Here is a 10,414-nt window from a genome sequence, read left to right on the forward strand (position 1 = left end):
GGTCTCTGGATCTGTCCCTTGCTGTCTGTAGCTGCAGTCTCTTATGCACTGGTCTGGGTTACTTTGCAGGTTGTTTATCTTGTTCTGTCACTTAAAGGTCACTGCAGTCTGACCCCTTGCTCTGTAACTTGCTTGAGGTGCTCTGGGATGTTCTCTCCTCTCTTTCTCTGGTTCTCAGCTGCAGTCCGTAGTACCACAGTTCAGCTCTGTCTCCTCTGGCATGATCCTGTTGCTCTGTCCCTGGATTATACAGTCTATATGCCCTCTCAAAGCCACAGCATGCAGTCCCTTTTCTCAGCTCAGCACAGCCATAGAGAGACGAACACCACACCGTCCCAGGAACTTCCTGCTCCCTCCTCCTTTCCAGAAAGATCCCTTCACTTGAAAAACAACAGTGACATCTTGTGGCTGAAAGATGCATGACAGTCTGTGGGAATTTCTCAATAGAAGTACAGTGTAATGGAGTTTAGTCATTCAAGGAGCTAACCCCCTACATAAGCACCCCTGACGCTATCTATTGGCATAACGTAGTATCGTCTACAGATTATACCATCATGGGGCTGGAGATGTAGAGCAGTGGTCCTCAACCCTGGCCTACAGGGCCCACTAACAGGCCAGGTTTGCAAAATAACTGAAATACATCCCAGGTGATATAATTTGCTGCTCAGTGATTGCAGTATTCTAGTCTGCATCTCCCCAAGGTAATACTTAAAACCTGGCCTGTTAGTGGGCCCTGTAGGCCAGGGTTAAGGACCACTGATGTAGAGTACCATTGTATCCACGGACTCCACCGTGTTAGCTCTTTTTGGTACCGTTCATGTGAAGGAGCCACTAGAAGTTCAAACGTTTTATGCAGTTGTGTGGTGTGTATTACCTCAACCAGGGAAGGCGGATGCGTATCTTTCCAATGTCTAGTGATGTTGATTTTGGTAGCAAGTAGTATGTTAATCACTAGTTTCCGTAGTACTATCAGGATTTGGTCAATTGACAAGTGTAACAAAGCTAGGGCAGGGGACGGTGGTATCGGGATCTGAACAAGTTTGGAAATCAGCGCAAACACTTCCTCCCATAAGGCAAGAATGGGAGGGCACTCCCACAAGATATGTTTGAGGGTGCCTTGCGCCCAGCACCCCCTCCAGCAAGTGGATATGGCTGAGGGGGCAAATTTCATGATCACATATGGCGTGAGGTACCACCTGAGGGATATTTTGAGGTGGAGTTCTCTCAGAGATGCACTTAAAGTAGCCTTTTAGCTTGAAACCAATGCTTTTTGCCACTGGGTCAGGGAAAAGGTTCCCCCCAGGTCCAGTTCCCATTTCGTAACAGGCCTTGTTTTGGTAAAGGCGTCCTTTTCACCCAGCAGGGGATAAAAGAGCGAGATGCCTTTCGTGTGTTGGTGGGACGCTGTGAGATAGTGCCAGGCCCGCACGGGGATCTTAGCTTTCAGTTGTGGGTTGTGGTAAAGACATGAAGTAATTTGTTTATATCTGAACCATTCCTTGTGATCTATATGCAATTCCTCCACGAGCTTCAGGAAGGGCTTCAATGTGTCACCTCCATAAATATTATGCAGGTAGATAGGGGGAGATCTTTGCCAAGCAGTCAGGTCTACGTCAGGGGCTATCTGGAGGACACAGGATCGGGAGGATAACGTCAGTAAGCGGAACAGTCTTCCATTTGGTGTGCGTCAGGTGAAGCCATGCCATCACTGATGCTTTAATAGTTGGTGATATGTGTTTGGGAAGACACGCACCTTTTCATCTAGTACAGAGCCAGGAACAAAGGTCGAAACGCGAGGTCGCGGCCTGCTCCATTGTACCCCAAATGTTATCAGGGGTCGGTTGGAACCAAGTTCTCAATTGTGATAGCAGAGTAGCCCAGTAGTAGTCCATCAGATTCGGCATGGCTGCACCACCCACAGCAGTAGTTTTCGTTAGTATACTCCTTGCACATCTGGCACGCTTGCCCTGCCAGAGGTACCTGGAAACAATGCTTTGGAGTGAGTTAATATAGTGGATTTGGGGATGGGGATAGGCAGGGATCTGAATAAGTAGAGCAGCTTAGGCAGGGTGCACATCTTAAAGGCTGCCAGTCTCCCCGACCAAGTAAGTTCAAACTTTGAAAGGGACTTGAGCTCATCAGACAGTTGGGACTTGTAATTGGCCTGAAACAAGTTGGTAGTGGACTTGGTAAGCTTAATCCCTAGATAGGTTATACCCGAATCCGACCATTTATATGGGAACGAACGCTCAATAAAATTTCTGGTGGTGCCATCCACGCCGAGGTCCAATATATTAGATTTATTTTTGTTGACTTTATACAGAGAGATATCTCCGAAGTCTGTAAGAATTTGTTTGATTCGCGGTAAGGAAGTGGACGGGTTTGATATCATGAGGATGACATCGTCTGCAAATAGACTTATGCGATGTTCTTGTGGGCCAATCGGAATCCCGCTAATTATGGGGTCTGAGCGAATTTTTTGAGCCAGGGATTCTATAGCCAGGTTAAAGATGAGAGGAGACAGGGGGCACCCCTGTCTTGTCCCATTAGTGATTGTGAATGGCGTGGAAAGTGTGTTGTCTACCAGAACTTGGGCTGAAGGACTGGCATACAAGGCCATTATTGCAGAGTGCATCCTGCCCACAATGCCAAAGCACCTAAGCACCTCACGCAGGTACCCCCCAGTGCACCCTATCAAACGCCTTCTCTGCATCCAAAGAGAGGAGCAGAGAAGGCGTTCGAGAAGTTCGGGCGGAGTGGAAAACGTTAATGAGCCGTCTCGTCGCATCAGCCGATTGTCTACCCTTGGTGAAGCCCACTTGGTCTTTATGGATGAGCTGTGGCAGGTATTTCATCAATCTAGTGGCCACTGTCTTGGCATAAATTTTAACGTCCGTATTTAACAGTGATATCAGGCGGAAATTTTGTGGGGCATTAGGTTCCTTCCCTGGTTTAGGTAGGGTGATAATAGTCGCTTTAAGCATTTCCGACGGAAATGAGGAGGACGAAGCAGCCTCATTGAAAACCGAGCATAAGTGGGGGGCTAGTGTATCTTTAAGTTGCTTGTAATATTCATTAATCATGCCATCCCGGCCAGGTGACTTCCCAGAAGGCAGGGACATAATCGCAGAGAGTATTTCCTCTACCATGAAGGGATCATTAAGGTGGGCCAATTGCGTGGGGGTCAAAGCGGGAAGTGTAATGGAGTCAAGAAAGGCAGTTATGAGCTCTGGCGTGGATGAGGAGGGTTGGTTTGCTTGGAGATTGTAAAGAGTGCCATAGTAAGTACTAAACGCGTTTGCGATGTCTCTGGGGTCCTGAAGCATAGCACCGGTGGTGGGATGTTTAATGGAGGTGATCCTACTCTTAATACGTTGGCCTTTTGGCACTGCGTTATTTTAACGGACAATTGCGCGGTCATGCGACGCTGTACCCAAATTAAATTTATGTCCTTATTTTCCCCACAAATAGAGCTTTCTTTTGGTGGTATTTGATCACCTGTGCAATTTTAAATTTTTGAAAAAAAGAGCGACAATTTTGAAAAAAAAAAAAACAATATTTTTTACATTCTGATATAAAACATTCCCCAAAAAAATTTAAAAATCAAAATTTTTTAACATTTTAGCCAATTTGTTTTCTGCTACCTATATTTGGTAAAAAAAATCACAATAAGCGTATTTTGATTGGTTTGCGCAAAAGTTATCGCGTTTACTAACTACGGGAAAGATTTGTCATTTTTATTGTTTATTTATTTTGCGGGACTGAGACATTGCGGCAGACAGATCGGACCCCTAACTGACATTTTTGGGGGTACCAGTGACATTACTACAGTAATCAGTTATATAAATATGCACTGTTACTGTAATAATGACACTGGCAGGGAAGGGATTAACTTTATTGGTGATCAAGGGGTTAAATGTATGCCTCATGCTTACTGACGTGTGTGAGGGAAAGGGATTGTGTGACACAGATCGCAGGTTCAGCTGTGCTGAATCCTGTAATCTGTGACTGTCTGTCACAGAGGAGATCCGCCCGCTTTGTTTACACAAGTGGGCGGATTTCCTCACTCGATCCCCGACGATCGGGGAAGAGCAGCGGTTATCACCGCCTCTCCTCCCCTGGCCCGTCTCCCGCTGTGTCTGAATACAGCGGAAGCGAGCCTCCGGCAGCGCGGGCTGCGCCACCGAGAGGGGGCGGGATCCAGGGACGTAGGTCTACGTCGCTGGAAGATAACGAGCCACTTTGCAGCAGTACCAGCTCATTGAGCGGTCGGCAAGTGGTTAAAGCAGAACTAAAGTCCCACTGTAAAAAACAGCAAGCAGGTAGGTTTTTATTGCAGAAGAGACATGCACTTTTCTGCAATAAAATGCCCTTACTTGTCTGCTCGCTGTCACCTCCCACACTGTAAACTGAGCTGCGCATGTGCAGCTCAGCTTACAATGCCAGGCTGGTCTCAGAGTGCCAAAATGATGGCCTTCTGTGCATGCCAATGAAAAGGCCCAAAGACCGGACCTCAGAAGATGCCGGTGTTCTGTCAGAATAGCGAACCCGTCAGATTTGGTAACAGAAGTGAGTTTCCGCCAGCTGTGCATACTACCAGGTTTGCTAATCTGACAGAACACCTGCAGTCAGAAGGCAGTGGCGGACATCTTACTATACCCAGCCACATCTTCAGAGTAATTTTAGCAATAAAGTGAGTGTATATAACTAAATATAGTATATTGACATCTGTGATGCTGTTTTGGATGTTTCATTTCGAAAGTCTAAAAGTTTTGCGCTGAGTAGGGTTGAGCGAACACGGACTGTATTATTCGTGTTCGTACCGAATAATTGGATTTTTGTTACCCGAACATGGACCAGAAAACTTTATGTATGTTCGGGTAAAAATCTGTGTTCGGTCATTTTATTTCCGGGTTTTGCATGCATTGGCGCGCTTTTCATGGCGGGCTTTCAACAGCCAATCAACAAGCATTTAACTGGTGTGCCTAAGCCATCCCAGCCATGCCTACAAATGTATTAGTAGCTGTGATTGGCCGTCTGAAGCATGTGACCAAGTCTTTATAAGTTCGAGGCAGCGCCGCTGCTGCGTCATTCTGCTGTTTAGTTCAGCGAAAGAGCACACATCAACGTGCTGACTGCTGATTAGGGACAGACAGGAAAAAAAAAACATTTGTGTCCGGATAGAATTGAGGGACAGGTCGGAGTGTGTTAGGCAGGGCGAGTTGTAGGCATTTTAGGGAGAGAGTCTGCTGATTTTTAGGGTCAGTTTTCTACAATCGATTTTGCTGTGTGGGAGGGGTTTGCAGTGACCGATCTAAGATCTTATCAATCCTTTTAGGGAGAGAGTCTGCTGATTTTTAGGGTCAGTGTGTTCTACAAACTACAATCGATATTGGTGTGTGGGGTGGGGTTTGCAGTGACCGATCTACGATCTTATCAATCCTTTTAGGGAGAGAGTCTGCTGATTTTTAGGGTCAGTGTGTTCTACAAACTACAATCGATATTGCTGTGTGGGGTGGGGTTTGGAGTGACCGATCTACAATCTTATCAATCCTTTTAGGGAGAGAGTCTGCTGATTTTTAGGGTCAGTGTGTTCTACAAACTACAATCGATATTGCTGTGTGGGGTGGGGTTTGCAGTGACCGATCTACGATCTTATCAATCCTTTTAGGGAGAGAGTCTGCTGATTTTTAGGGTCAGTGTGTTCTACAAACTACAATCGATATTGCTGTGTGGGGTGGGATAGGAGATAGGCAGGTGTCAGTGGTCCACATCCATTTTACTGTGTGTGGGGTGCAGTGAACACAATCTTTTTGGGGTGCAGTGAACACAATCTTTTTGGGGTGCAGTGAACACAATTTTTTTGGGGTGCAGTGAACACAATCTTTTTTTGCCCACTGAGGAGGAGGGAGAAAAGTATTTTTCTATCAGGCACTGTGTGCAGCGTTTTTCCTTCAGCTGTGCTGTGCTGACTGATCATACACTGCTGTGTTCAGTTTACATGTGCTATTATTGAGTGGTTTCAAAAATCATACACTTTTTTTCTATTCCACTATTCAATATACAGCCTTGGGTTTTTGGGGTTCATCTCATACTTCTGAAGATTTGAGGGTGCTGCCTGTTCCATACTCCTCCTACTCCTCATCCAGCCTTTTAGGGGTACAAACAATAGTAATTGGGGCCTAGTGTGCTTCTGTACGTGTGAGATACATACACTTTTTTTGCTCATATTTCCTATTCCGCTATTCAATAAAAACCTTTGGGGATCAATTCAATTGCGGGATAGTCTGTGTTGGTACGTGTGAGATCCACCTTTCCAAGTTTTTGCGGTTCATCTCATACTTCTGAAGATTTGAGGGTGCTGCCTGTTCCAAACTCCTCCTACTCCTCATCCTGCCTTTAGGGGTACAAACAATAGTAATTGGGGCCTAGTGTGCTTCTGTACGTGTGAGATACATACACTTTTTTGGATCATATTTCCTATTCCGCTATTCAATAAAAACCTTTGGGGATCAATTAAATTGCGGGATAGTCTGTGTTGGTACGTGTGAGATCCACCTTTCCAAGTTTTTGGGGTTCATCTCATACTTCTGAAGATTTGAGGATGCTGCCTGTTCCATACTCCTCCTACTCCTCATCCTGCCTTTTAGGGGTACAAACAATAGTAATTGGGGCCTAGTGTGCTTCTGTACGTGTGAGATACATACACTTTTTTTGATCATATTTCCTATTCCGCTATTCAATAAAAACCTTTGGGGATCAATTAAATTGCGGGATAGTCTGTGTTGGTACGTGTGAGATCCACCTTTCCAAGTTTTTGGGGTTCATCTCATACTTCTGAAGATTTGAGGATGCTGCCTGTTCCATACTCCTCCTACTCCTCATCCAGCCTTTTAGGGGTACAAACAATAGTAATTGGGGCCTAGTGTGCTTCTGTACGTGTGAGATACATACACTTTTTTTGATCATATTTCCTATTCCGCTATTCAATTAAAACCTTTGGGGATCAATTAAATTGCGGGATAGTCTGTGTTGGTACGTGTGAGATCCACCTTTCCAAGTTTTTGGGGTTCATCTCATACTTCTGAAGATTTGAGGGTGCTGCCTGTTCCATACTCCTCCTACTCCTCATCCAGCCTTTTAGGGGTACAAACAATAGTAATTGGGGCCTAGTGTGCTTCTGTACGTGTGAGATACATACACTTTTTTGGATCATATTTCCCATTCCGCTATTCAATAAAAACCTTTGGGGATCAATTAAATTGCGGGATAGTCTGTGTTGGTACGTGTGAGATCCACCTTTCCAAGTTTTTGGGGTTCATCTCATACTTCTGAAGATTTGAGGGTGCTGCTTGTTCCATACTCCTCCTACTCCTCATCCAGCCTTTTAGGGGTACAAACAATAGTAATTGGGGCCTAGTGTGCTTCTGTACGTGTGAGATACATACACTTTTTTGGATCATATTTCCTATTCCGCTATTCAATAAAAACCTTTGGGGGATCAGTTAAATTGCGGGATAGTCTGTGTTGGTACGTGTGAGATCCACCTTTCCAAGTTTTTGGGGTTCATCTCATACTTCTGAAGATTTGAGGGTGCTGCCTGTTCCAAACTCCTCCTCATTCTGCCTTTAGGGGTACAAACAATAGTAATTGGGGCCTAGTGTGCTTCTGTACGTGTGAGATACATACACTTTTTTTGATCATATTTCCTATTCCGCTATTCAATAAAAACCTTTGGGGATCAATTAAATTGCGGGATAGTCTGTGTTAGTACGTGTGAGATCCACCTTTCCAAGTTTTTGGGGTTCATCTCATGCTTCTGAAGATTTGAGGGTGCTGCCTGTTCCAAACTCCTCCTACTCCTCATCCTGCCTTTAGGGGTACAAACAATAGTAATTGGGGCCTAGTGTGCTTCTGTACGTGTGAGATACATACACTTTTTTGGATCATATTTCCTATTCCGCTATTCAATAAAAACCTTTGGGGATCAGTTAAATTGCAGGATAGTCTGTGTTGGTACGTGTGAGATCCACCTTTCCAAGTTTTTGGGGTTCATCTCATACTTCTGAAGATTTGAGGGTGCTGCCTGTTCCAAACTCCTCCTACTCCTCATCCTGCCTTTCGGGGTACAAACAATAGTAATTGGGGCCTAGTGTGCTTCTGTACGTGTGAGATACATACACTTTTTTTGATCATATTTCCTATTCCGCTATTCAATAAAAACCTTTGGGGATCAATTAAATTGCGGGATAGTCTGTGTTGGTACGTGTGAGATCCACCTTTCCAAGTTTTTGGGGTTCATCTCATACTTCTGAAGATTTGAGGGTGCTGCCTGTTCCAAACTCCTCCTACTCCTCATCCTGCCTTTAGGGGTACAAACAATAGTAATTGGGGCCTAGTGTGCTTCTGTACGTGTGAGATACATACACTTTTTTGGATCATATTTCCTATTCCGCTATTCAATAAAAACCTTTGGGGGATCAGTTAAATTGCGGGATAGTCTGTGTTGGTACGTGTGAGATCCACCTTTCCAAGTTTTTGGGGTTCATCTCATACTTCTGAAGATTTGAGGGTGCTGCCTGTTCCAAACTCCTCCTCATTCTGCCTTTAGGGGTACAAACAATAGTAATTGGGGCCTAGTGTGCTTCTGTACGTGTGAGATACATACACTTTTTTTGATCATATTTCCTATTCCGCTATTCAATAAAAACCTTTGGGGATCAATTAAATTGCGGGATAGTCTGTGTTGGTACGTGTGAGATCCACCTTTCCAAGTTTTTGGGGTTCATCTCATGCTTCTGAAGATTTGAGGGTGCTGCCTGTTCCAAACTCCTCCTACTCCTCATCCTGCCTTTAGGGGTACAAACAATAGTAACTGGGGCCTAGTGTGCTTCTGTACGTGTGAGATACATACACTTTTTTGGATCATATTTCCTATTCCGCTATTCAATAAAAACCTTTGGGGATCAGTTAAATTGCAGGATAGTCTGTGTTGGTACGTGTGAGATCCACCTTTCCAAGTTTTTGGGGTTCATCTCATACTTCTGAAGATTTGAGGGTGCTGCCTGTTCCAAACTCCTCCTACTCCTCATCCTGCCTTTCGGGGTACAAACAATAGTAATTGGGGCCTAGTGTGCTTCTGTACGTGTGAGATACATACACTTTTTTGGATCATATTTCCTATTCCGCTATTCAATAAAAACCTTTGGGGATCAGTTAAATTGCGGGATAGTCTGTGTTGGTACGTGTGAGATACACCTTTCCAATTTTTGGGGCGCATCTTATACTGCCGAGGATTTGAGGGTGCTTCAGTCTGCCTCCTGCCTGTTCCGAACTTCTCCTACTCCTCATCCTGCCTTTAGGGTACAAAAAATTGTAATCGGGTCCTAGATTGTGTTTGTGCGTGTGAGATACACCGTTTTGTAAAATTTCTCCTATTCCGCTATTCAATGTACACCCTGTTTGAGTGTAAAAAATTAAATTGCGGGATAGTCTGTACCGGTACATGTGAGATACACCCTTTTAAATTTGTTTGGCGCATCTCCTTCTACCGCCGAGGATTGCAGGGCGCTTCAGTTTTTGCTCCTGTTCCCAACTCCTCTTCCTCATCCTGCCTTTAGGGTACAAAAAATTGTAATCAGGGCCTAGATTGTGTTTGTACGTGTGAGATACACCATTTTGTAAAATTTCTCCTATTCCGCTATTCAATATACACCCTGTTTGAGTGTAAAAAAATTTAATTGCGGGATAGTCTGTACCGGTACATGTGAGATACACCCTTTTAAATTTGTTTGGCGCATCTCCTTCTACCGCCGAGGATTGCAGGGCGCTTCAGTTTTTGCTCCTGTTCCCAACTTCTCTTCCTCATCCTGCCTTTAGGGTACAAAAAATTGTAATCAGGGCCTAGATTGTGTTTGTACGTGTGAGATACACCATTTTGTAAAATTTCTCCTATTCCGCTATTCAATATACACCCTGTTTGAGTGTAAAAAAATTAAATTGCGGGATAGTCTGTACCGGTACATGTGAGATACACCTTTTTAAATTTGTTTGGCGCATCTCCTTCTACCGCCGAGGATTGCAGGGCGCTTCAGTTTTTGCTCCTGTTCCCAACTCCTCCTACTCCTCTTCCTCATCCTGCCTTTAGGGTACAAAAAACTGTAATCGGGGCCTAGTCTGTGTTTGTACGTGTGAGATACACCGTATTATAACATTTTTCCTATTCCGCTATTCAATATACACCCTTTTGGAGTGTAAGAAAATTAAATTACGGCATAGTCTGTATCGGTACGTGTGAGATACACCTTTTAAATTTGTTTGGCGCATCTCCTTCCACCGCCAAGGATTTCAGGGCGCTATAGTTTGCCTCCTGTTCCCAACTCCTCCTACTCCTCTTCCTCATACTCCCTTTAGG

The sequence above is a fragment of the Pelophylax lessonae genome, assembly GCF_965119305.1.
Source record: "Pelophylax lessonae genome assembly, chromosome: 11".
Lineage (NCBI taxonomy): Eukaryota > Metazoa > Chordata > Amphibia > Anura > Ranidae > Pelophylax > Pelophylax lessonae.